General features: G+C 43.8%; 1 protein-coding gene across 3 annotated transcripts in view; it reads left to right on the top strand.

The window, feature by feature from the left end:
• The window catches only part of GGACT (gamma-glutamylamine cyclotransferase), a 46,446-nt gene that overhangs the window by 14,281 nt on the left and 8,725 nt on the right, over positions 1-23,440 (top strand). The window contains exon 1 of one of the 3 annotated variants that reach the window (XM_082675561.1): positions 21,435-21,752. The exons of the other annotated variants lie outside the window; for them this stretch is intronic. The gene's annotated coding sequence lies outside the window, so the exon portion shown is untranslated. Of the gene's footprint in view, positions 1-21,434; positions 21,753-23,440 lie in introns of those variants that run through there. 3 annotated transcript variants of the gene reach the window in all.

Here is a 23,440-nt window from a genome sequence, read left to right on the forward strand (position 1 = left end):
AATAAGCAGCTCACTGGGGCAGTTTGTAACTAATAGGGAACTTTTGCGTGTATGAGAAAATGAAAACCAGTAAAACAGAGCTCAAGGAAGTTTAGATAATTGATGGTGAGTTCAGGGAGGTTTAGATAAGCAATGGCGAGTTAATAAGAGAAATATAACTTGAAATACTGAAACTGAGAGATAAAAGTGTCCCAGGAATATTAACATTTAATGAGACATAGGTGAGTATAGCCAAGGGCTCACCAATGAGTGTGGAGTCGAAAGTCAGGGAGGAAAGAGAGGACTGTTTCTTGGGACTGGGTAGATGAGACCGTGCGTGACTGATGGGGTCTGGGGGTGTGTGCTTGGGATGAAATGACCCCCACGATGCCGAGCCCTGGAGGAGATGGGGAAGGGGTGCAGTCTGGGCCGTGGAGATATTCTGGATATCAAAGATTTCTCCACATACACATCAGTCTTGCTAGATCATATTTCCTGGTTCTTTAGAAAATAACTTCGTTGTACTTTAGGACACTCTGTCCCAGGACCACACTAAAACATAAACAGAAAACTTGGACAGGAGTCTAGCAAAACAAAGATCTATTATGTGAAATGGAAATGCCTATAACAAACAGAACCAAAGATGCAGGCAAGCCAAAGGGATCTAATGGGGTCAAGTGATGCTGGCAGGTGAAGTGGTTGTGAGTCTTTAACTGGGATGGTCATTTGGGGAGAACAGTAGAGACAGGCATGGTCAGCAGGCCTTGCAGGTTCTTGCTTGATGTCCTGGGGACGTTTTCTTCCTGAGGGCCTGGCTGAGGAAGGGGTTTTCACCCAGCCGGGAAGTGCAGTGCCACACAGGCTGGAACTTGACTCCAGGGTGATTCACGTTGTCTCTGGAAATGGACTTCTGTGAAGCTCCCCTGGGTAGAAGCTAAAAGAGAAAAGGCTTCTCAGCCATCTTCATTCAAATTGGAGCAGAAAGGAATGGGTGGGTCACTTTGGCAAAGAAAAGGCCTAAAGTTTATGGAGTATGAACGTTTTACAAGAAGCAAGTAAAATCATGGTGGATAAAAGGACTTTGTTCAAATGCTGATGTTTGATAGGCCTTTAAAGAGAATAAATAGGCTTTATTGATTTGCATGTGATAAAATATACCCATTTAATATTTCAAGTTTAATGAATTTTTAAAAATTTCAATGAATGTTTATAAATGTATGTACTCATGGAATCACCACCATAATCAGATACGGAACATTTCCATCCACCCAGAAAGTACCTCATGCCCCTTTGCGTCAGTTTTCTCTCCCCTGTGCCCAGCCCCCAGCAGTCGCAGCTCTGTTTTCTGTCGCTGTGATTTGCTTTTCCCAGAACGTCATTGGAATCATATGGCATGTGGTCTTATGTGTCTGGCTTCTTTCACTCAGCATATGCGTTTGAGATTTATGCATATTATTATGTCTACATCCCTCAATTTATCTATGGATTCTCGTTTGTGGACATTTGGGTTGTTTCTAACTATTGCCTATTATGAATAGAACTGCTATAAACATTTAGGTATAGGTCTTTATGTGAATATATGAAATCATTTATGGCAGGTGTATTCCCAGGAGTGAGATTGCTAGGTTATACGGTAAATATATGTTTAACTTTTTTTTTTTTTTTTTTTTTTTTGCGGTACTTGGGCCTCTCACTGTTGTGGCCTCTCCCGTTGCGGAGCACAGGCTCCGGACGCACAGGCTCAGCGGCCATGGCTCATGGGCCCAGCCGCTCCGCAGCATGTGGGATCCTCCCGGACCGGGGCACGAACCTGTGTCCCCTGCATCGGCAGGTGGACTCTCAACCACTGCGCCACCAGGGAAGCCCAAACTTTTAAGATCGTTTTCTAAAGTGGCTGCACCATTTTGCATTCCCAGAAGCCATGTTATAAGAGTTTCAGTTACCCTACATCCTTGCCACCAATACTTGATATGAGCAGTATTTTCAATTTTGCCCATTCTAGTAGGTGCATGATGGTATACTTTGTGGTTTTTATTTTCATTTCCCTAATGATGATGTTGAGCGTCTTTTCGGGTGCTTACTTGAGATTCATGTATCGTTCGTAAAGTGTCTGTTTAAATCTTTTGCCCATTTTTAATTGGGTTGTTTTGCTTCTTCCTGAGTTTTAGGAGTTCTTTGTATATTCTGGATACAAGTCATTTATCAGATATATAGTATTTGTTTTGCAGATAGTTTCTCCCAGTCTGTGTTTGCCTTTTCATGTAATCATGGGTACCTTTTGAGAGCAAACGTTTCTGATTTTGATGAAGTCCAGCTTATCCATGTTTTCTTTTTATTTACTTTTTGTTTCCTAATAAAAGGTTTTTCTTCTAGAATTTTAGCTCTTACAATTGGATACATTTTGAGTTTATTTAAGTATATTTATGTGGTGTGAGATAAGAGTTGTAGTTCTTTTTTTTTTTTTTTTTGTATATGGGTATCCTATTTTTCAGCACCATTTGTTTCAAAGACTGTCCATTCACCTTGAATTACCTTGGCACTTTTATCAGAAACAATTGGCCATACAAGTGTGGGTCTACCTCTGGACTCTATTCTGTTCCACTGATTTATTTTTACCAGTTATTTTTATTGAGATATAAATCACATACCATAAAATTCACCATATCAAAGTGTACAATTCATTGGTTTTTAGTATGTTCACAAGTTTGTGCAACCACCAGCACTGTCTAATTTTACATTTTCATCACCCCCTAAAGAATATTTCATTGATTTTTTTCCAGCTTTGTTGAGATATAACTGACATGTAACATTTTATAAGTTTAAGGTATAATGTGTTGATCTGATACACTTATATATTGCAATATGACTACCATCTTAGTATCAGCTAACACGTTTATCGTGTCACTTAATTACATTTCTTTTTTGTGGTGACAACATTTAAGATCTACTCTCTCAACAATTTTCAAGTATATAATACAGTATTGTTAACTATATTCACAATGCTGTGTGTTACATCTCCAGAACTTATTTGTCTTCTAACTGGATATTTATATCCTTTGACCAACATCTCCCCATTTCCCCCAACCCCCCAGCCCCTGGTAACCACCATTCTACTCACTGTTTCTACAAGGTTGGCTTTTTAAAATTCCACATATAAGTGAGATCATACAGTATTTGTCTTTTCTCTGTCTGACTTATTTCACTTAGCGTAAGGTCCTTAAGGTCCATGCATGTTGTTGCAAATGGCAGGATTTCCTTCTTTCTCATAGCTAAATAATATTACACACACACACACACACACAAACCTTCTTTATCTGTTCACCTGTTGACAGACACTTAGGTTGTTTCCATATCTTGGCTGTTGTGAAAAATGCTGCAATGAACATGGGAGTGCAGGTATTTCTTCGCTATCCTGTCTTCACTTCCTTTGCATATTTACCCAGAAGTGGAATTACTGGATCATACGGTAGTTCTATTTTTGACTTTTTGAGGAGGCTCCATATTGTTTTCCATAGTGGCTGAACCAATGTACATTCCTACCAACAGTGTACAAGGGTTCCCTTCTCTCCACATCCTCACTTGTTGTCTCTTCTTGGTGATAGCCATTCTAACAGGTGTGAGGTGATATCTCATTGTGGTTTTGATTTGCATTTCCCTGATGATTAGTGATGTTGAGCACCTTTTCATGTACCTGTTGGCCATCTGTATGCCTTTGGAAAAATGTCTGTTCAGTTCCTCTGCCCATTTAAAAATTGGATTTTTTTGTTGTTGTTGTTGAGTTGTATAAATTCTTTATATATTTTGGATATTAACCCCTTATCAGATATATAGTTTGCAAATATTTTCTCCCCTTCCGTAGGTTGCCTTTTCATTCTATTGACTGTTTCTTTTGCTGTACAGAAGCTTTTTAGTTTGATATAGTTTCACTTAACTGATTTTTGCTTTTGTTGCTTGTGCTTTTGGTGTCATATCTAAAAAATTGTTTCCAAGACTAGTGTCAAGGAGTTTTTTCCCTGTGTTTTCTTGTAGGAGTTTTACAGTTTTAGGTCTTACGTTTAAGTCTTTAATCCACTTCAAGTTGCTTTTTGTGAGTAGTGTAAGATAAGGGTCCAATATTATTTTTCTGCTTGTGATTATCCAGTTTTCCTAACACCGTTTATTGAAGAGACTGTCCTTTCCCAGTTGTGTCAATATTACTTGACCATATATGCTGGGATTTATTTCTGGGCTCTCAACTGTGTTCCATTCGTCTTTGTGCTTATTTTTATGCCACTACCATACTGTTTTAATTACTGTAGCTTTGTAGTATAGCTTGAAATCAGGCAGTATGATGCCTCCAGTTTTGTTCTTCTTTCCCAGGACTGCTTTGACTACTTGGGGTCTTTTGTGGTTCCATACAGGTTTTAGGATTTTTTTTTTCTATTTCTGTGAAAAATGCCATTGGGATTTTGATAGGGATTCCATTGAATCTACACATAGCTTTGGGAACAGTGGACTCTTGTGATCCTGTGTATTTCTGTGGAATCAGTTATAATGTCTTTCATTTTATTTACTAGAGTCTTCTTTTTTTCTTAGTCCAGCTAAAGGTTTGTCAATTTTATCTTTTAGAAAAACAGGTTTTAACTTTTGTTGTTCTATTATTTTTCTGGTCTCTATTTTATGTATTTTTGCTCTGATCTTTGTTATTCCTTTTTTCTTCCAACTTTGGGCTTAATTTGTTTTTCTTTTCCTCATTCCTTGAGGTGTAGAGTTAGTTGTTTGAGATCTTTCTTTTTTCTTACTATAGGCATTTATCACTGTAAACTTAAAACTGCTTTTGCAGTATCCCATAGATTTTGGTATATTGTGTTTCCATTTTCATTTATTTGCTTGAAGATTTAAAATTTTTTTCTTTTGATTTCTTCTTTGACTAACTGGTTGTTCAAGAGTGTATTACTTAATTTCCACATATTTATAAATTTTTCCAGGTTTCCTCCTGTTGTTGCTTTCTAGTTTCATACCACTGTGGTCAGAAAAGATACTTGCTATGATTTCAATCTTCTTAAATTTGCTAAGACTTGTTTTGTGACCTAACATATAATCTATCCTAAAGAAAGTTCCATGTGTGCTTGAGAAGATCGTATATTCTGCCACTGTTGGATGGAATGTTCTGTATATGTTAGGTCCATTTGGTCGAATCTGTGGTTCAAGTCCAATGCTTCCTTGTTGATTTTCTGTCTGCATGATCTATCCATTGATGAAAGTGAGGTATTGAAGTCACCTACTATTATTGTGGTTTTGTCTATTTCACCATTCAGATCTGTTCCTATTTGCTTAACATTTAAGTGCTCCCATGTTGGGTGCATAATATCTTTTTCCATCCCTTCACTTTGAGCTATGTGTGTCCTTAAAGCTGAAGTGAATTTCTTGTAGGCGGCATATAGTTGGGTCTCGTTTTTTTTAATCCCATCCAGGCACTTCATGTCTTTTGATTGGAAAATGCAATCTACATTTTAGGTAATTGTTGGTAGGTAAGCACTAACTAATGCCATCTTATTGTTTTCTGGCTGTTTTATAGTTCCCTTGTTTCTTTCTTCCTTTCTTGCTGCCTTTCTGTGGTGGTATGCTCCAATTCCTTTCTCTTTATATTTTGTGAATTTACTGTAGGTTTTTGCTTGTGGTTACCAGGGGACTTACATAAAACATCTTATAGATGTAACAGTCTATTAGTACTCTGCCATTTAACCTTTGTACCACAGTTAAGTGGTTAACACACCATATTACAGTATTAGAGTGTTCTAAATTGGGCTATGTATTTACTTTTACTAATGTATTGTATATTTTCATGTGTTTTCATGCTACTGATTAGAGTCTGTTCGTTTCAGCTTGAAGAACTAAAGCATTTCTAATACGGCAGGTCTAGTGATGAATTCTCTCAGCTTTTGGCTGTTTGGATAATTCCTTATTTTCCCTTCATTTCTTTTTTTTTTTTTTTAAGAATTTATTTATTTATTTATTTTAGGCTGCGTTGGGTCTTTGCTGCTGCGTGCAGGCTTTCTCTAGTTGCAGTGAGCGAGGGCTACTCTTCGTTGCGGTGCGCGTGCTTCTCATTGTGGTGGCTTCTCTTGTTGTGGAGCACGGGCTCTAGGCGCGCAGGCTTCAGTAGTTGTGGTACACGGGCTCAGTAGTTGTGGCTCGCGGGCTCTAGAGCACAGACTCAGTAGTTGTGGCACACGAGCTTAGCTGCTCCGTGGCACGTGGGATCTTCCTGGACCAGGGCTCAAACCCATGTCCCCTGCATTGGCAGGCAGATTCTTAACCACTGCGCCACCAGGGAAGTCCTCTCTTCAGTTCTGAAGGATAACTTTGCCAGATAGGGTATTCTTCATTGGCAGGTTTTGTTGTTTTTTTTTTCCTTTCAGCACTTTGAATATATTATTCCACGCTCTCCTGGCTTGTAAGGTTTCTAATGAGAAATACATGATAGCTTAATTGGGTATTCCTTTATAGATTACAATCTCCTTTGCTCTTGCTGCTTTTAGGATTTTCACTTTGTCTTTGATTTTTGACAGTTTCATATAGTGTGTCTTAGAGAAGATCATTTTGGATTGAAATAATGGGGTGATCTATATCTTTATGAATGTGGATGTCCAGATTTTTTCCCCAGGTTTGGGAAGTTCTCAGCCATTATTTCTTTAAATAAGTTTTCTACCCCCTTCTCCCTCTCTTATCTTTCTGGAAATCCAGTAATTCATATATCAGTTCTTTTGATGGTGTCTCATGATTCACCTAGGCTCTCTTCTCTGTTTTTCATTCTTTCCTCTTTATTCTCCTCTCACTGGGTTATTTCAAAGTTCCTGTCTAACTCACAGATTCTTTCTTCTGTGTGGTCTATTCTGCTGTTGGTACTCTCTGTTGCAGTTTTCATTTCTTTCTTCGAGTTCTTCAGCTCCAGAATTTCTCTTTGGTTCTTTTTTTATAATTTCCGTCTCTCTGTTAATTTTCTCATCTTGTTTGCATATTGTTTTTCTGATTTCAGTTTTTTGAATTGCCTTTCTGGGTTTTCTTGTAGCTCACGTTTCCTCAGAACAATTATTTTTCATTCTTTATTGAGTAAATTGTAGATCTCCATGTATTTGGATTTGGTTACTGGGAAATTATTGTGATCCTTTGGTGATGTCACATTTCCTTGATTTTTCATGTTCCTTAGAGTTTGTGTCCCTGTTTTCATATTTGGGGTAGCAGTCACCTCCTCCAGTCTTTCCTAACTGCCTTTAGGAGAGATTCTGAAGCTTCCTTACACCTTGTGTGAATACACCTGCTCCACACCTCCCGTTTTCCTTTATGGCAGAATTCTTAGGCTTGTGTGTCTTCTCCTGATCTTACAACACACTAGGCTGGCTGTTGATAGCCTCTCGTTTTCACAAAATAGGTGCTGCAGCTCAAGTTTGTGTTTTCTTCCTAGCCTTCTACCACATCTCGCTCTCAGGAGCATGTAAAGGGAGCTAGCCTGGGAGTGGGAGGAGGTGTGGGTGAGGCACGCGGGGTGCTGGGGGTGCCCGCAGGCCAGTTGGGAGGATCCTTGAGTGAGGCTTCCCCAGGGCTTGTGGACAGGCTTCCTGATGGAGTCCATGATGTAGACAGCAATTAATGACCTCCGAAAATCTAATCAGCTCTTCTTCCCATCTGCTCCCTGCCTCCAGTCATGGAGCCCCTGATTTAATACTGTGGATTCTGTGAGAGAGAAATGAGGCTCTTTGGCAGTGTCCCTACAGCTGGGGAAGCTGGGTGCTCACTCACCCTCTCCCTTTTCCCCAGGGGAGAAATCATGGGCCGAGAAGGTCTTGTTTAGCCATAAGTGTTCCACCTTGAGGGAGGGGTGATGCTGGCATAGTCAAGCTGTTCCTCTTACCTGACCAGTGTGTCCAAACACATTTTTTTCCTGCTCTGGTGGAGTGCTGGAACCTCTCCTCTGGAAACCTGGATTACACCAGGGCTCTCTCATCCGTGGGTGACTGCCCAGGTCAGTGTTCTCCAGGTGCTCCGAGATGGCGGCTCAGAGGGGCTGGAGCCACTCACAGGTTCCTGCTGGTTCCACAGCCCCTGTTACCTGATGTGCAGGTGGGCAAGACTCCACCTGAGTCCCTTGGCGAATGGCGCTGGATCCCACAGCTCCCACGGCGGTGCTTGTGTTTGTGGATGGATGCTCATTTTTGTTGTTGGCCGGGGGGACAACATCGAGGGATATCTTGTGACTCAGTACAACGTTGACCTTGATGTCTATAATTTCTCTAATTCCACAGTGTTCTATGTACAGCTCTATAGTAAATATTGAAATACAAGCTTTGTTCAGCTTTTTCAATATTTTCGCTATTCTGTTTGCTACTTTGAGCTTTTATATACATTTTCGAATCAGCTCATCAATTTCTACCAAAAAAAACCCAACAAAAAACCCAGAACCTATTGTGACTTTCATTAAGATTATGTTGAATCTATAATTAAATTTGGGGAGAATTATCATTTTTACAATATTGAGTTCTGATCCATGAAAACATGGTATATCTCTCCACTTGTTATATATTTAATTTCTCTCAACAGTGTTTTAAATTTTTAGCTACAGGTCATGCACATATTTTGTTAACGTCCATAAGTATTTCAGATTTTTTGGTGCTATTGCCAATGATACTGGATTTTTAAATTTCAAGTTCCCACTTTTTAATATATTTTATATTTTAAAATATACTGGTTCTCTGGTAGTATACAGAAATACAGTTGATTTTCACATATGGATCTTGTAGCCTAAGACTCTGCTAAATTCACTTATTAGTTCAAGTAGCTTTTTTGTCCGTTTTTTAGGATTTTCTATACAATCATGTCAATTGCAAACAAAGATAGTTTTATTTCTTCCTCAAGTGTATGCCTTTTATTCTTTTCTTCTTTATTACCCTGGCTAGGCTGCACTGTCCCACGTTGAATAGAAGTAGGGAGAGTGGAATCACACTGCCTTGTTTCCAATCTGAAGGGGGAAGTGTTTGATTATGCACCATTAACACCATTAAAAAGGGTGTTTGCTGTAGGTTTTTCATAGATGCTGTTTATCAGATTGAGGAAGTTCTCTTCTATTCCTAGTTTGCTGATAATTTTTATCATGAATTGTTGAATTTTGTCAAATAACTTGTCCTGCATCTATTGAGATCATTGTAAGGTCTTTCTGTTTGAATCTGTTAATATGGTGATTCATTGATTAGTTTTGAAATATTAGACTTACATTCCTCAGATGAAACAGTCCTTGGTACTGATGTATCATCCTTTTTATATATTGCTAGATTTGATTTGCTAATATTTATTTGTTCAGGACTTTTTTGCATTTATGTTCGTAAGAGGTATCTGGCCTGTAGTTTTCTTTTCTATGAATGTCTTTATTTGGTTTTGTTATCAGGGTAATATTGACCTCATAAAAGGAGTTGTGAAGTATTCCTTCCTCTTCTGTTCTCTGGAAAAGTTTATTTAATACTAGCATTATTTATTTCTTAAATGTTTGGTAGAATTCACCAGTGAAGCCATCTACCTCTCTGAGTAAGTTATAGAAAAGTTATAGTTACTTTTTTAGTGAGCTTTGGTAGTTTGTGCCTTTAAAGGAATTTTTCCACTTTAAGTTGTTAAACTTACTGGTATAAAGTTGTTCACTGTATTCCCTTATTACCCTTTAATGTTTGTCGGTGTCCTGTCTTTGATTTTCTATGTTGGCAATTCATAGTTTCTCTCTTTTTTGGCAAGGGGCATAAAAGTAGAGCAACTAGTACAATGATTCTCATATATCTATCACCCGGAGTCAATAATGATCAACATTTTGCCACATATGCTTCATTAATCCTTTTTTTTTTTTTACTTGAATATTTTATTTATTTATTTTTAAAAGATGCTTTAGTTTTTTCATTTGTTTTTGTTTTTTTGGCTGCATTGGGTCTTTGTCGTGGTGCGTGGGCTTTTCATTGCAGTGGCTTCCCTTGTTGTGGAGCATGGGCTCTAGGCACATGGGCTTCAGTAGTTGCAGCATGTGGGCTCAGTAGTTGCGGCACGCAGGCCCTAGAGCGCACGGGCTTCATTAGTTGTGGCGCATGGGCTCAGTAGTTGCGGCGTGCGGACTCTAGAGCGCAGGCTCAGTAGTTGTGGCGTATGGGCTTAGTTGCTCTGTGGCAAGTGGGATCCTCCTGGACCAGGGATCCAATCCGTGCCCACTCTGTTGGCAGGTGGATTCTTAACCCCTGCACCACCAGGCAAGTCCCTACTTGAAGTGTTTTAAAGTACTACACATTATGATATTTCACAACCCCCAGATACTTCCATATGCATCTCTTAAAAGTAAGCTTTTTTTTTTTTTTTAAATAGAACCATATGCCATTATCCATTCCTAAAAATATTAACTGTGATTCCTTGGTGTCATCTTTTACCTAGGCATATGCCTGTAGGATTTTCCTGATTGTCTCAGAAATGTCATTTTATAGTTGATATGTTCAAATCAGAATCCAGACAAGGTCCACACCTTACCCAGGGCTGTTATGTATCTTAGGTCTCTTAATCCAGGGCAAACCACCCTTACTTTTATTTTTATATTTTTTTAAATTTATTTTTATTAATTTATTTATTTTGGCTGCGTTGGGTCTTCATTGCTGTGCACAGGCTTTCTCTAGTTGCGGCGAGCAGGGTCTACTCTTCATCGTGGTGTGTGGGCTTCTCGTTGCAGTGGCTTCTCTTGTTGTGGAGCACGGGCTCTAGACACGCGGGCGTCAGTAGTTGCGGCACGCGGGCTCAGTAGTTGTGGCTTGCAGCCCTGGAGCGCGTGCTTCAGTAGTTGTGGCGCACGGACTTAGTTGCTCCACGGCATGTGGGATCTTCCCGGACCAGGGATGGAACCCGTGTCCCCTGCATTGGCAGGCGGATTCTTAACCACTGTGCCACCAGGGAAGTCCCACCCTTACTTTAAAAAAAATTTCTTCCACAGAATGTTTCACATTCTGGGTTTATCTGTTTGCTTCCAGTTGGTATCATTCCATGATAGGAGTTTCTTCAAGCTGAGAGTAACTGTGATATGCCTTGGAGCCTCTGTCCCGCTGGGGATCCTTCCTTAGCTCTTATGCCCTGGAGGGGTGTGGAGTAGGGGCACCTCCCATTTCACGGCCTGGGGAACATCTGCTTCTCCATCCATCTCAGGCCAGGCCACTTCTGTGAAGCCTGGGTCTCCCTCACCTCTGACCTCCACTAACTTACGTGTAGCACTTCATTATGTATCTTTGTCTTGTACGCTGTGGTTTCCTGTGTGTTTTAAGTCTTGTCCTCACAAATCTTTACTCTGTTACTGTATGTGTTCTTTAAATGTAATGTAATATTTTATGAAAGCATAACACATCAGAGAAGTGTAGAAATCAGATAGCTTGATGGATTTTCATAATTGGAGCACACCTATGCACCCAGCCCCTAGATCAGGTTGTCCTCATGACCTTCCAGGCATCGCTTTCCTCCCAGCAGTAACCTCTGTCCTGACATCCAGCAGCAGAGATTAGTTGGGCTGTGATTTACCTCCGTGTAAATACAATCATGGGAATTTCCTGGCAGTCCAGTGGTTAGGACTTGGTGGTTTCACTGCCACGGGCCTGGGTTCAATCCCTGGTCAGGGAACTAAGATCCCGCAAGCCTCACGGCGCAGCCAAAAAAATTAATTAACTCGTTCATTTTTTTAAAAAAGTAAATATATAATCACTCAGTATATGCTGTTTTTGTCTGACTCTCACTCAGCACTGCTTTGAGGTTTATGCGTGTTACACAGAACAACCTTGTCCGTTCTCATTGCTGTAGTGTTTTTCTCAGTTTACCGCTGTTCATTAGCCCACTTTACTGTTGAGGGACATTTAGGTAGCGTCTAGTTTTGGGCCATTCTAAATGGTGCTGATCGGAATATTCTCGTAACTGTCTTTTTGGTGAACCTGCATCCGCCTTTCTGCAGCACCTCTGCCTGGAGTGGAGCTGCCGGGTGGCTGGGTCCGCAGAGGCTTAGCTTTTATAGATGCCGCCAAATGGTCTTCCACTGCGGTTGCACTAGATCATTTTTTAAAACCCAGAATCTTGCCCTGTCACTTCGCAGGCTTACCTGCTGCCCTTCATTACCCCCATCACGTGGAGTTGAAATCCAGAGCCCCAGCCTCCCTCCTTGGCCCCTTCTCCAGTGCTCCTGGCGCCCAGGGGTGCCCAGCTGTCCCCGCGACTCAGACCACCCCGACCCGTGCCTGCCTGTTGCCTGCATCTCCTGGAAGCCTCTGCTCTTCAGGCAGTGCTCTCCTTTAGGACATGTGATGCCCTGCTTCCCCGTACATGCCTCCTCCCTCCTCCCCCACCCCCTGCCCACAGTTTGTCTTATAATCATCTTTTAGTGTATCTGCCTCCTCAGGCCATCATCGTGTTCCTGGCGCTTAGCACAATGCCTGGCCCAAGTAGTTGCTCAGAAACTACTGAATGAGTGGGTGAATGAAAACCTTCAACTAGCCTGGAGGTACTGAACGCTGTGCAGGTGACAGTAACAGAAACTTGGTGGCTGGTGGATCACTCCTTGCCTTACAAAAACTTTAAACCGGGCTTTGGTCTGTAAGCTGAAAAGAGCAGGGCTTAAAGCACAGCCCCTCCCCCAGGAGTGACAGGTGGGGAGTCGCAGGCAGTTTATCATCTTTCACATTTCACAGCCGTCATTTGCTATGAACACCAATGAGAGCTTCAGTGTTTCTGCCACTAAGAAATGGCAGCAATGTGTGTTTCTCCTAGTTGACCGCAGCATGTATTGGGAGGAGTTGTAGAGATTTTGGATTAAGCCTTGACTTTAAATCCAGGCCCTTCCATTTAATAGCTGTGCTGTTCTGGTTAAATAACTCTTCTGAGCTTCAGTTTCTACGTGTGAAATGGGACAATAATATGTACCTTGTGGGGCTGCTGGAGGATTGGCGAGTTCTCGGAGATCCGTCGACAGTCCCCATAACGACAAAGTTTCTTCCCTTCTCCCAGGGCAATAGGTGAAAATAACAAACTGCACTTCAGCCAGTTTCTGCTGGGCTGTGTCTTCCCCGAAGATCTGGGCAGAGCTGGATTGCACTGGCACCTCTCCTTTTTCGTGGAGGAGAGGAGGGCTCAGCCTGCAGCCTGGGGAGAGAGCGGATAGGAGGACAGGGCCCCTCAGCTGCGGGGGGCGGGGGCCAGGCGGGTGCAGAGCTGGGTCTCAGGCCCCCAGGGGGACACCGGGCCGGGAAGCATCTCCTTTCCTCTTGGGTGCTAGCACCTGGGGAGGAGATGTAGCCCCCTGGGCAGTGTGGCCCCTGTGAGTTAGGGACCAGTGCTCTGGAGAATTGTCTTTAGTCCAAGATGGGTGAGCAAGAGGGGAGAGAGAAATTCCTTGACTCAAAAATAATTGAAATCATTATTGTATTGAAACAGTTTACGTGGATTTGGAAGGATTAGCTCCCTGCTGCCTCTGCACCAGGTCCACACTGGACAGCAGAGCCCTGGTCCTGGTTCTTAGGGGCCCATTCAGAGGACCGGCAGAGTGTGCATTGTTTTTAGGGGCTTCAACTAGGACTTTGGTAACCCGTAGACAGTTTTGTGAAGCATGGCCCTCTGGAGGAGATTGCTTTTTTCCTCTTTTGGGAGGAATTCCTGAGATACCAGGGAAATCTAGTAATACCAGCACAGGAGAGAAGAAGGTACAGCTCATCCCACTGACCACGGGCTGGACCCACGACAGATGAGACGACTGATTTTCTTGCCCTTGGCTGACATTGCTTTGTTTGGGTTTTTTTTTCTTTTTTTAGGAAACTATTTTTATTTACTTATTTTTGGCTGCATTGGGTCTTTGTTGCTGCACGCGGGCTTTCTCTAGTTGTGACGAGCAGGGGCTACTCTTCATTGTGGTGCATGGGCTTCTCATTGCAGTGGCTTCTCTTGTTGTGGAGCACAGGCTCTAGGTGCGCGGGTTTCAGTAGTTGTGGTGTGTGGGCTCAGCAGTTGTGGCACACGGGCTTACTTGCTCTGTGGCATGTGGGATCTTCCCAGACCAGGGCTCGAACCTGTGTCCCCTGCATTGGCAGGTAGATTCTTAACCACTGCACCACCAGGGAAGCCTGCTTTGTTTTTATATAAGAAAGTTGTTTGGTAACTAAAATGCTCAGGCTATTTGATTAGGAAAATGGCTGGATAAGCCCAGTGGAGGTTCCCTGAGTCCTTCTCTTTATTATGATCGAAAGATCATGTAAACTTAATTTAAAAAAAGGAAAATCCCCATGATGAAAAACAGTTCTGTTGTTTTTGAAACAAGTTTGAAAAACTGATTAAACTGAATGTAGCAGCGTCTCTTCTCTGATGACCACAGAGCGCTAACAAGGGATTTTTACATTTTAACTGGATTTTGCTCTCCTAGGAGTGGACCGCGTGTTGTCTTTTAAGTGCTTTTCAGAAGCCAAGTATAGACCAAATTGGGCTTTTTAGTAATATTTCGGGTCCTGGGATCCGCCCCAAAACACCAGAGGCCAAGGTGTGTGAAACCGGGGAAGGCTGGTGTCGGCCTCCAGCCGGTCCCAGTAGCTTTTAAGGTAGGTTTTTGCTTTGCTTGTTTGGGTGGGGATATAGTTTCTAAGAGGGTTGGATTTACTTGGTTTAGTGCATTCAGTTCCTTCAAAGCCCCAGTCACTCCAACAAAATATATTTTTCTGGGAATTCTGGACTCAAAGTATTGACTTCCGTCAGCGAGCAGTGACCAGCTGCATGTTCAGGACTCACGGGAATGTGAGTAAATGGATCCACTTTATGTAAAGTATTTAAAAGCATGTTCAAACGGAATATTACTCAGCCATAAAAAGAAATGAAATTGAGTTATTTGTAGTGAGGTGGATGGACCTAGAGTCTGTCATACAGAGTGAAGTAAGTCAGAAAGAGAAAAACAAATATCGTATGCTAACACATATATATGGAATCTAGAAAAAAAATGGTTCTGAAGAACCTAGGGGCAGGACAGGAATAAAGATGCAGACGTAGAGAATGGACTTGAGGACACGGGGAGGGGGAAGGGTAAGCTGGGATGAAGTGAGAGGGTGGCATGGACATATACACACTACCAAATGTAAAACAGATAGCTAGTGGGAAGCAGCTGCATAGCACAGGGAGATCAGCTCGGTGCTATGTGACCACCTAGAGGGGTGGGATAGGGAGGGTGGGAGGGAGACGCAAGAGGAAGGAGATATGGGAACATATGTATACGTATGGCTGATTCACTGTGTTCTACAGCAGAAACTAACACACCACTGTAAAGCAATTATACTCCAATAAAGGTGTTAGAAAAATAAATAAATAAAAAATAAAAGCATGTTCAGCAACATGCCCTTAAGTTCCTCCCTTACTCCCTTTTTACTTGTAATTCAGAGTTTTAACTTCTCTCTCAGCTGTTTTAGTTGAATTTTACTTGGGTTAGAAAAGCACTGAAAGGATTTGAATGCTTTGGGAACACTTAATTAATCAAAAAACCCATCAGGCTTAATTTTGAGTTCTGTGTTTTCATTTTTTAAAAGGCTTCTTTTTAAAAAAGTCTTTAAAACTGGAGTTATGTGTGTGTGGGGAGTGGTTCCTCCTTCAGGCACTCTGAGGAAGGCGTTGGCTTTTCTAGTTCGCACTCCTCTTGGCCACCTGACTGCCTCTAGGTAGCCAACATCTTGTTAGAGAACTTAAGTTGGTTTTTAATAATAATCTTAGCAAAAGGTAATTCTGAAGGTGAATCTGTTATCGCTACCGCAGGCATCGAGTCCTGGATTCCAGAGCCCCTGGAAACGGAGTTCGGGTTGTTCCTGATTTGCTGGGGCCGGCAGTGCCGACCAGCTGGGGCCCCTGTGCTGGTGGTTTCTGAGCGGTGCTCGGGGTTCCCTTTGTAGTGGAGGTGCTGTCTCCCAGGGTTTGGGGTTTGGGGTTTGACGTTTGACGTCTTGCAGTCGTTTTTGGCGGTCATCTGCCAGAGCCTTCCCAACTAATTCATTCTGTCCCACAGCGTTGGCTACTGGCCGGCTCTCGATGGTAGCCGAGCTCCTGTTGCCCACATCTCCCACCACCTGCTGTGGCCTTGCCCCCTTGGCCTGGGTGAGGTTGGCAGTGGCCTGGCTTTGACCTTTGATCCCTCTTGTTCCTCCAAAGCTATGAAATATTACATTAAATACAGGGGGCCTAGCCTAGCCAGGGCCTTACCTGCATTTGTAACTATTTTATTCACTTTCAGGTAGGCCTGACTTCTAAAATGGTTATCTAGGAGTTGTTGAAATGGGTGTATTTCTCTTCTTTTTAGGACATTTTGTTAGCCAACGACCTAGGAGGGAATGAATGGCTTTGTGTGATATTTTCTAATTGTTCTTCTGTGCTGCTTTTAACTTAAAGTTGCGTTCCCAAACTCCCATTTCTCACCTAGGAAAGCAAAAGAGTCAAATAAAAATCATTTTAAGTTACACATTTCAGCCTTAAAATGTTTCTGAAGGACGAAACCTTTTAAATTGTCCACTAATGGGTTGTCATTCCCGTTCCCTCCACTGCTTCCTGCCCGAGTTGTCTTCAAGAGGAAAAAAAGATCTTTGGGGTCATACAACGTAGGGTGGGAGTTACCTGCCTTCACCCAGACCTGCTGGCCCTTCCGGTGCCCTGCAGAGGGGGTGCGGCTGGGGGCAGACCTAGATTCCTGGCTCTTCCCCGTTGACTTGCTCCAGGCAGAGTAAACATGCTTTGAGCAACTGCCAGCAAGCAAGTTAAAAGCTGCTCCTCTAGCAGGCCTGCAAAAAACATTCTAAAAGGCAAAGCATTTGCTGCGTTTCCTAGGGGGCAACTGTGGGAAGTCTCTGCTTGGTCAGCAGCCAGTGCAGACGGGCCCTGGGTGGCTAAAGACAGCTGGCGAGGCCCCATCTTAATCCCATTCCCCGCCCCTCGGAGGCCCCTGCGTCCTGGGCCACACCTAGGACTTCTCTACCTTTCCACTGCCCTCCTTCCAGGAACCCAGGTAACAGTCACAGAGAAGTCTGTCTTGTTTCATTGTATGTTGGGTTCCAGAAAATAATTGAGTTTAAGGGAGGCCACTACAAAGCTGTTTTAGAAATACTTTGGAAATACTCAGATGATGGTGGAAATCGAAATGAAAGATGTTAAGTTTTTGCTGCTGATTAGGGATTGTGAAGTGTGTTGAACTCAGATAAAAATGTAAACTGGTAATAATTACGGAGTGAGTAGCCTACGGATTGCCTTCTTTCCATGATCCCATTCAATCTTTTTTTTTAGCTCAACTTTCCTTGATGTGTGATTTACACACAAGAAAACTCACATTAAGTACAGATGGATGATTCTGACAAATGTATATGCCCGTGGAACTACTGTCCTAATAGAGAGAAGAAATCCCCTGACCCCATACTGGCTGGTCCGAGTACTGTCCCTAGAGGTTGGTTTTGCAGCTTCTGGATGAAGCTTTTGTCGGGCATGGATGTTTACTGCTGCTCCCGGGAAGGCTGGGAGGCAGTGCCTGGCCCTGAGTCACAGTCTGAGTCCAGAGCACTTCACCCTCCCTGGCCCTTGTATCCGTGTCTGGGCATCTGAAGGAAGTGCTGGTGGAGCCATAGGACTGAATGTGACGTCCATCGATTTTGCACCCTGAGCAGTATCTGAACCTGTGGTTTTTGGGATAGAGAAATTGAGAGATTCCAAACAGGCTGAAGGCCTGCGGGACCTCTTTGGGAATCTGGACCGAGAGGGAAATCCCTTGGCTTACTGCAGCAAGTATTTATTAAGTGGCTACTGCACGCACTGAACTGTGCTGGCTGACGTGGAAGATGTGAAATGAAGTTTAGGCCCCCCACCCTTGAGGAGCTTTGTGGTTCCAAGAAACAGTTTAGAAAGAATGATTCCAGGCAAGACAAAGTGCAAAATGAAAATGCAGGGTCCCTTGTTCAGAAGGCAGGAGAAGGTACTGTTAAAGTTCCTAAAATAGGCAGCCTTTTCCTTTCTTCAGTCTCTCTTCACTTGTCATGGTGTTTTTCAGTTGCTATTTTATTATTTATATTTTATTTAATTATATATTATTTTATTATTTATTGTTATACTGCATTCTCAGCCTTGAGTTTTTCATTTATCTTTATGTTGCGCAACTTCAATTTTAAGTTTAAATGCAAACATAGGAACACTTAACTCATATGTATGACAGTATTTTGTAACTTGTGCACACCTATGTACTTTATTCTTACCAGAACTGGAAGCTCTGCTCAAAACTGCCTCAACTATATTGATTTCCCTTCTTGACATATGCCAACTCTACCAACACTGTCCGCCTTCGGCGCCTGGTGCTGGAGCGGAGACTGTGGACGGGAACCCGGGGGCTCTGGGGGTCGCCCTTGCCCCCCATGTGTGTCTCGTGTGTGTGGCTGGCCTGTTGGGAGAGGCACCCAAGGAAGGAAGGAGAGGGTAGAGTTTCTGGCCTGCTGGTGTTTCTATGAACGCCGTTGTTGCGTCCTTCCTGCGTTCAGAGCCGGTTCTGCTTGGAATGGAAAGGTGGCCTCTCCCGGCTGCGCCAGGTGTCGATGTAGCTCGCGCCTCGGCCTTGCTGAGTCTCGCTGATCCCACCGGTCGTGGGTCCGCCGGGATCCTGTGCTTCTGGGTCGTGGGGAACACGGTGAGCCGCTGGGGCTGCACGGACCTCCTCTCCTGGCTAGTAGGCGCTCGTGCCCTCATCACTTACGCAACACACGTCCAGATACAATTGCTAACTGTCCTGGGATAGGGACCGCTTCTGGGTGCGCATTCCCCGGGCAGGCTACCCTGGTGTGTGCTCCGCGCCTGCGGAACACCTGCGGGCACCTTAGGGACGAGGATGGAAATGGAACCTGGTGGGGGGTGTTCGCGGGCCATGGCTGCCGGGGGCCCTTCGGGGGCTGGGAGTTGTTCCTGTTCTGCGTCTGCGCAGGAGGCAGGAGAGGACACCTCCTCCTGGAGCTGGCGGAGCCCCTGCAGGGCAGGGAGGGGCGTGAAAGCAGGTCTTCAGCCTGGCCATCTGTGTACATCGCGTTTCATCTCCTAGTTTCCCCCTCTGTAAACTGGACAGCGGTGGGGAGTGAGGCGATCTCGCTTTGAGTGTTAGCGTAAGCGAAGCATCTAGCATCTAACACGGTAAAAATGCTCTCAGTCCTGGGGGTGGCATTATTCATATTTTCCCCTCCTGAGCCTGAAGCCGCGCCCACCGGGCAGGTGGGCTCTTGGTGATGAGGACTGTTCCGGGGGTCCGACTCGCCAGGACACGAGCGGTGCTCCCCCGGCCGCGCCTCCCGGTGCCTGGGAGCCCGCCGCGGGCAGCGCCTCCGCTGCAGCCGCCCGCTCCGCATCCCACCGTCCCCTACGGCCCTTTCCCGACGGCGCCAGGCCTGTCCAGCTGCTCCTGACGGACCTCAGAGTGCGCCTGGCGGTGGCCGACCATCACATCTCCCTAGTGGTCACTGTATGTTTAAAAGATGGCAACACAGTGGCCTTTAAAATGGTGTGGCATTAAAAGTTTTCTTTTTCTTCTAAGAATTTCTGGCGTGGGCAAAGCGTAAAAGCCCACGGGACGGTTGCCAGGCAGCACTCGGAGGCCCCGTGGGGCATCAGGACCGGGACGCGCCGCTTGTCCTCGCGGACCCGCGAAGGCTCGGAGTCTGGGGAGACTGCGAGTGTGGACCCAGCCTCTGGATTTCAGAGGCACTGCGTCGCCCGGGCTGCTGGGCTCACGTCATAAGGGTGTCCTGCCATACACGTTTCTGGGGTCTCCAGCGGGGCGGTGGGCAGGAAGCCCTGGCGGCTGTTGCAAAGAAGGCAGTGCGAGGGGGGAGCATCAAAGCGGCCACAGGACGCGCGGCCTCCCTGGAAGCGCCCGGCCTGGGAGAGGCTGACCGAGCTCCAGGGCAGAGGTCGAGGCGGCTTGTTTTTTCACCTGTTTCCTACAGCCCTAGAAACCTCTGAAGAATGACTGTGTAACTATAGCAGACACTCAGGCGTCTCTCCAGGGACAGGAACGTTACAGTAGGAAGGGACAGCGGTTCCTATACAAGGAGAAACGAGCACACATCACACGTGCCTTTTACCGACGTTCGGCGGCCCTGAGTAACGTCGGCTGAGGCCATGCCCGGGCCCGTGGCCACACGAGGTAGCGCATGGCTTCCAGGGCAGCGCATGGCTTCGCTGAAGCTGGTCCTCGCTGTGACAGGGGCCATCACGGGTTCGGTGGGAGTCAACTTTGACACACGATGTTGAACGAGAAAAGCTACTCATACAGCAGGCAGGCGGGGAGGCAGAGATGCGGGGCTGCTGGGCGTCCAGACAGGGGCGAGCGGCAGAGCCGTAACTTGGTGCGACCGAAGCCGGTCGTTTCACCTGTCTTTTCTACCACAGTCTGACCTCTACAGCAGGCAGGCAGTGTTCACGGCTTAAGGATTTATCACTTAGAGAAAACAGTAAAATCTGTATGTCATCATTTCCAGCTGTCTAGCATTTCCTCCTGTCATTAAATATTAATACAGGACGAATATTTTTGTGGAGACACCTTTTTTCATTTTTAAAGGTTGTTTTCACGTTAGAAGCTGGTGTCCATTTAAATCCTTTGGCAGCTGGTATGTGTGTGTGTTTCTAAATATGGTCCCAGTGTGTGCAATAGTTAATTTGTAAACTAGCAGATTAAACTCTAAAATTAAGTCCTGCCTTTTACACTCTTGCCACCAGGTGGCTAAGAAAAAATATTAAGCAGGAAAACCCCAATAATTATGCGAAGGACTCATAATGACTTTCAATTTCTGCTTCAGCGATGAAATATGAAACTCTAGATGGACTGTGTTTCAGTAAGAAAACTGCTGAATAAGTGACAGAGGCATTTCAAGCAGTGCCAGGCCAGATGGACATTTCCATGAGTGTTTTTGTTTTCTTAAATATTGACAATGTTAAACTAACCAAATTTTGCTGAAATAAAACTTTTTGAGACTCTCTCTGAGCCTCTTCCACCTCTGGGCTGACCCCTGGATGTCCACATTATTCCTAACTAGTTGGGTTTGAGACAAGGGTTCAGCTTTTGGGCTTTAAGACTCCCAAGGGGAGGGTGACTAAGTCCTGATCACAGCAGGGCCTCCCAATCAGGAAAGTTGCTTGCAAAGGCATCGCTTGAGTTCATTTAGAATCAGTTCTAAAACCCAAAAGTAAAATGCATCAAGTTGAATGTTAATATATCTTGTATGTCTCTTCCACAGAGTCTTTTATTAATAAGATATTATAGGGAAATCTATGCATGGGGGGTGGTGACATAATAGGGTGGAAACGCCTTTAGGCTTTCTCTTCATGGAATGCACCTATTAAAGACAGCACCATGTGGCACCCCCCACCCCGTCCCACGTTGCTACAGCATCTTGAGATGGTGGATCTTGTCCGGTGAATTCAAAACCCAGTTTTGAATACAAAAACCAGTTTCCTCGCCGGTGCTCATGTGGCCACTCAACTTCTGTGCTTTCCACTTTGCCCTCCAGTTATCTAATTTATTAACTTTGACAAGTAACCTCTTGGTTGTACATGATTTTATTCACAATTCATTTTTCTGACTCAAAGTGAACATGAGTGCCTTAATCCTCTAATGGGACTTAATTGCTTGTTTCAGTGCTTAACTCTGATCCTTTCTCAATCCCCACAGGGATGAGGCTCTTCCTGAAGGATCTGTGTTTGTTGTTCAAAACATAATCAGAAAGGTAATGATGTTTTTCTTGTGAAAGGAGCCAGAAATGCAGAATATTAGTTTTCTATTACATAAGTAGTATTCTCAAACTATTATTATAAAGGATAAAATTCAGTAGATAAAATGTAGAAAACTATAATTTGATCATTCTATGAGGCTACATTATTTCCTAGAAAAGTTTAAATTTTTATTGCCAGGTTTTGTTTTTTTTTTTTAATGGAAATAAGCTATCATCTTCTGTGGAAGAAAGTTACTGAACTGATTTTCTACAGAGTTGGAATCAACACCCTGTGGCTTAACCATGATCATTTCTATGTAATATCAATCACCTTCCCAGGTATTTGCTTTGGCTCTGAAAAATGAAGGCCACAACTAATGCTTGATACGGCTTGATTCCCTCTCCCATTTATTATGTAGAATGTTCTTTTTTGTTTTATTTATAAGGGGCTTCCTTGAGAAGAATATAAGCTAGTAGATATATAAGATCTTTATAAAGGAAGGAGTTGGGATGGAGAACTTAGGCGGGAACAGGGTCAAGGGGAAAAGGGAATTAATTAATTAACCTTCATCGGGTCCTGAGGCCTGACCCACAGTTGGCAGTCAGTAGTGATTAGCTCTTAGGGAGGCAGGATGAATGCAGTTTTAAAGAACAGGCATAGAAGTTCAGAGAGTTTAAATAACGTTCCCAGAGACCCACCGTTGTTTGTTAGGTGGTGGAGGTGGGAATTTGATTCAGGCCTGTCATTGTACCACAGTGTCCTTCTTTACACTTACGTGTGTGCACTGTGCCCTTTAATGGCCATCCAGCCCAATGATGTTCCCTGCAGGGGCTGGCCTGACCTGACCATCAGTGTCCTAGAACAGGCCTACCTGGGAGCATCTACTTCACATTAAAGCAGAGATGCAACCGCTCCTGATGGGCACTCTTCAAGTTGCTCTGGAAAAGCCCAAATGGCTCACCTACAGCTGTTTCTATCCGTTATTTATTGAATCAAGTACTTGCATTTTATTCAAGATGCCAACCATAACCCATTGCCGTGGAAGGAACTACTACATGGCAGGAGGAGAATGGGGTGGAAGACAGACTGTAATGTATGAGCCTCAGAAGGTAGCATTCCCTTCTGCAGCGGCAGTGCTGCCCTCTCGTAGCCTGGCCCAGAGGTGTGTGTCAGGAGGGGCCCAGTGTGTTTGTTTCTGGCCTGAGTGAATCACAGGCATATTTTGAGTTAGCCCTGGCTGTGGTCTGAGCGGATCTGGCCAATGAAATAGTCTTTTCACATATTCTGATGGCTGTGACCTTCACAGCAGCCCTTGGAAATCAGCTGAACACGACGTACAAGGAACAGGAGTATAGGGCGATAAGGAACGCGAAAAAGAAAAACTAAACCCAAAGCTAGCAGAGGAAGGAAATAATACAGATGAGAACAGAGGTGAATAGAGAAAAATCAATGAAACCAAGAGTTGATTTTCTTAAAAGAGCAACAAACTTTTTAACTAGATTAACTAAGAAAAAAGAGAAGATGCAAATAACTAAAAAATGAAAGAAAGAACGTTAAAACCCATTTTACAAAAATATAAAGGATTGTAAGAGAATACTGTGAACAATTGTATGGCAACAAATTGGTAACCTAAATGAAATGGATAAATTCCTAGAAACACATACCTTACTAAGACTGAATCATGATGAAATCGAAAATCTGA

The sequence above is a fragment of the Grampus griseus genome (assembly GCF_964374135.1).
Source record: "Grampus griseus genome assembly, chromosome: 18".
NCBI classification, from domain to species: domain Eukaryota; kingdom Metazoa; phylum Chordata; class Mammalia; order Artiodactyla; family Delphinidae; genus Grampus; species Grampus griseus.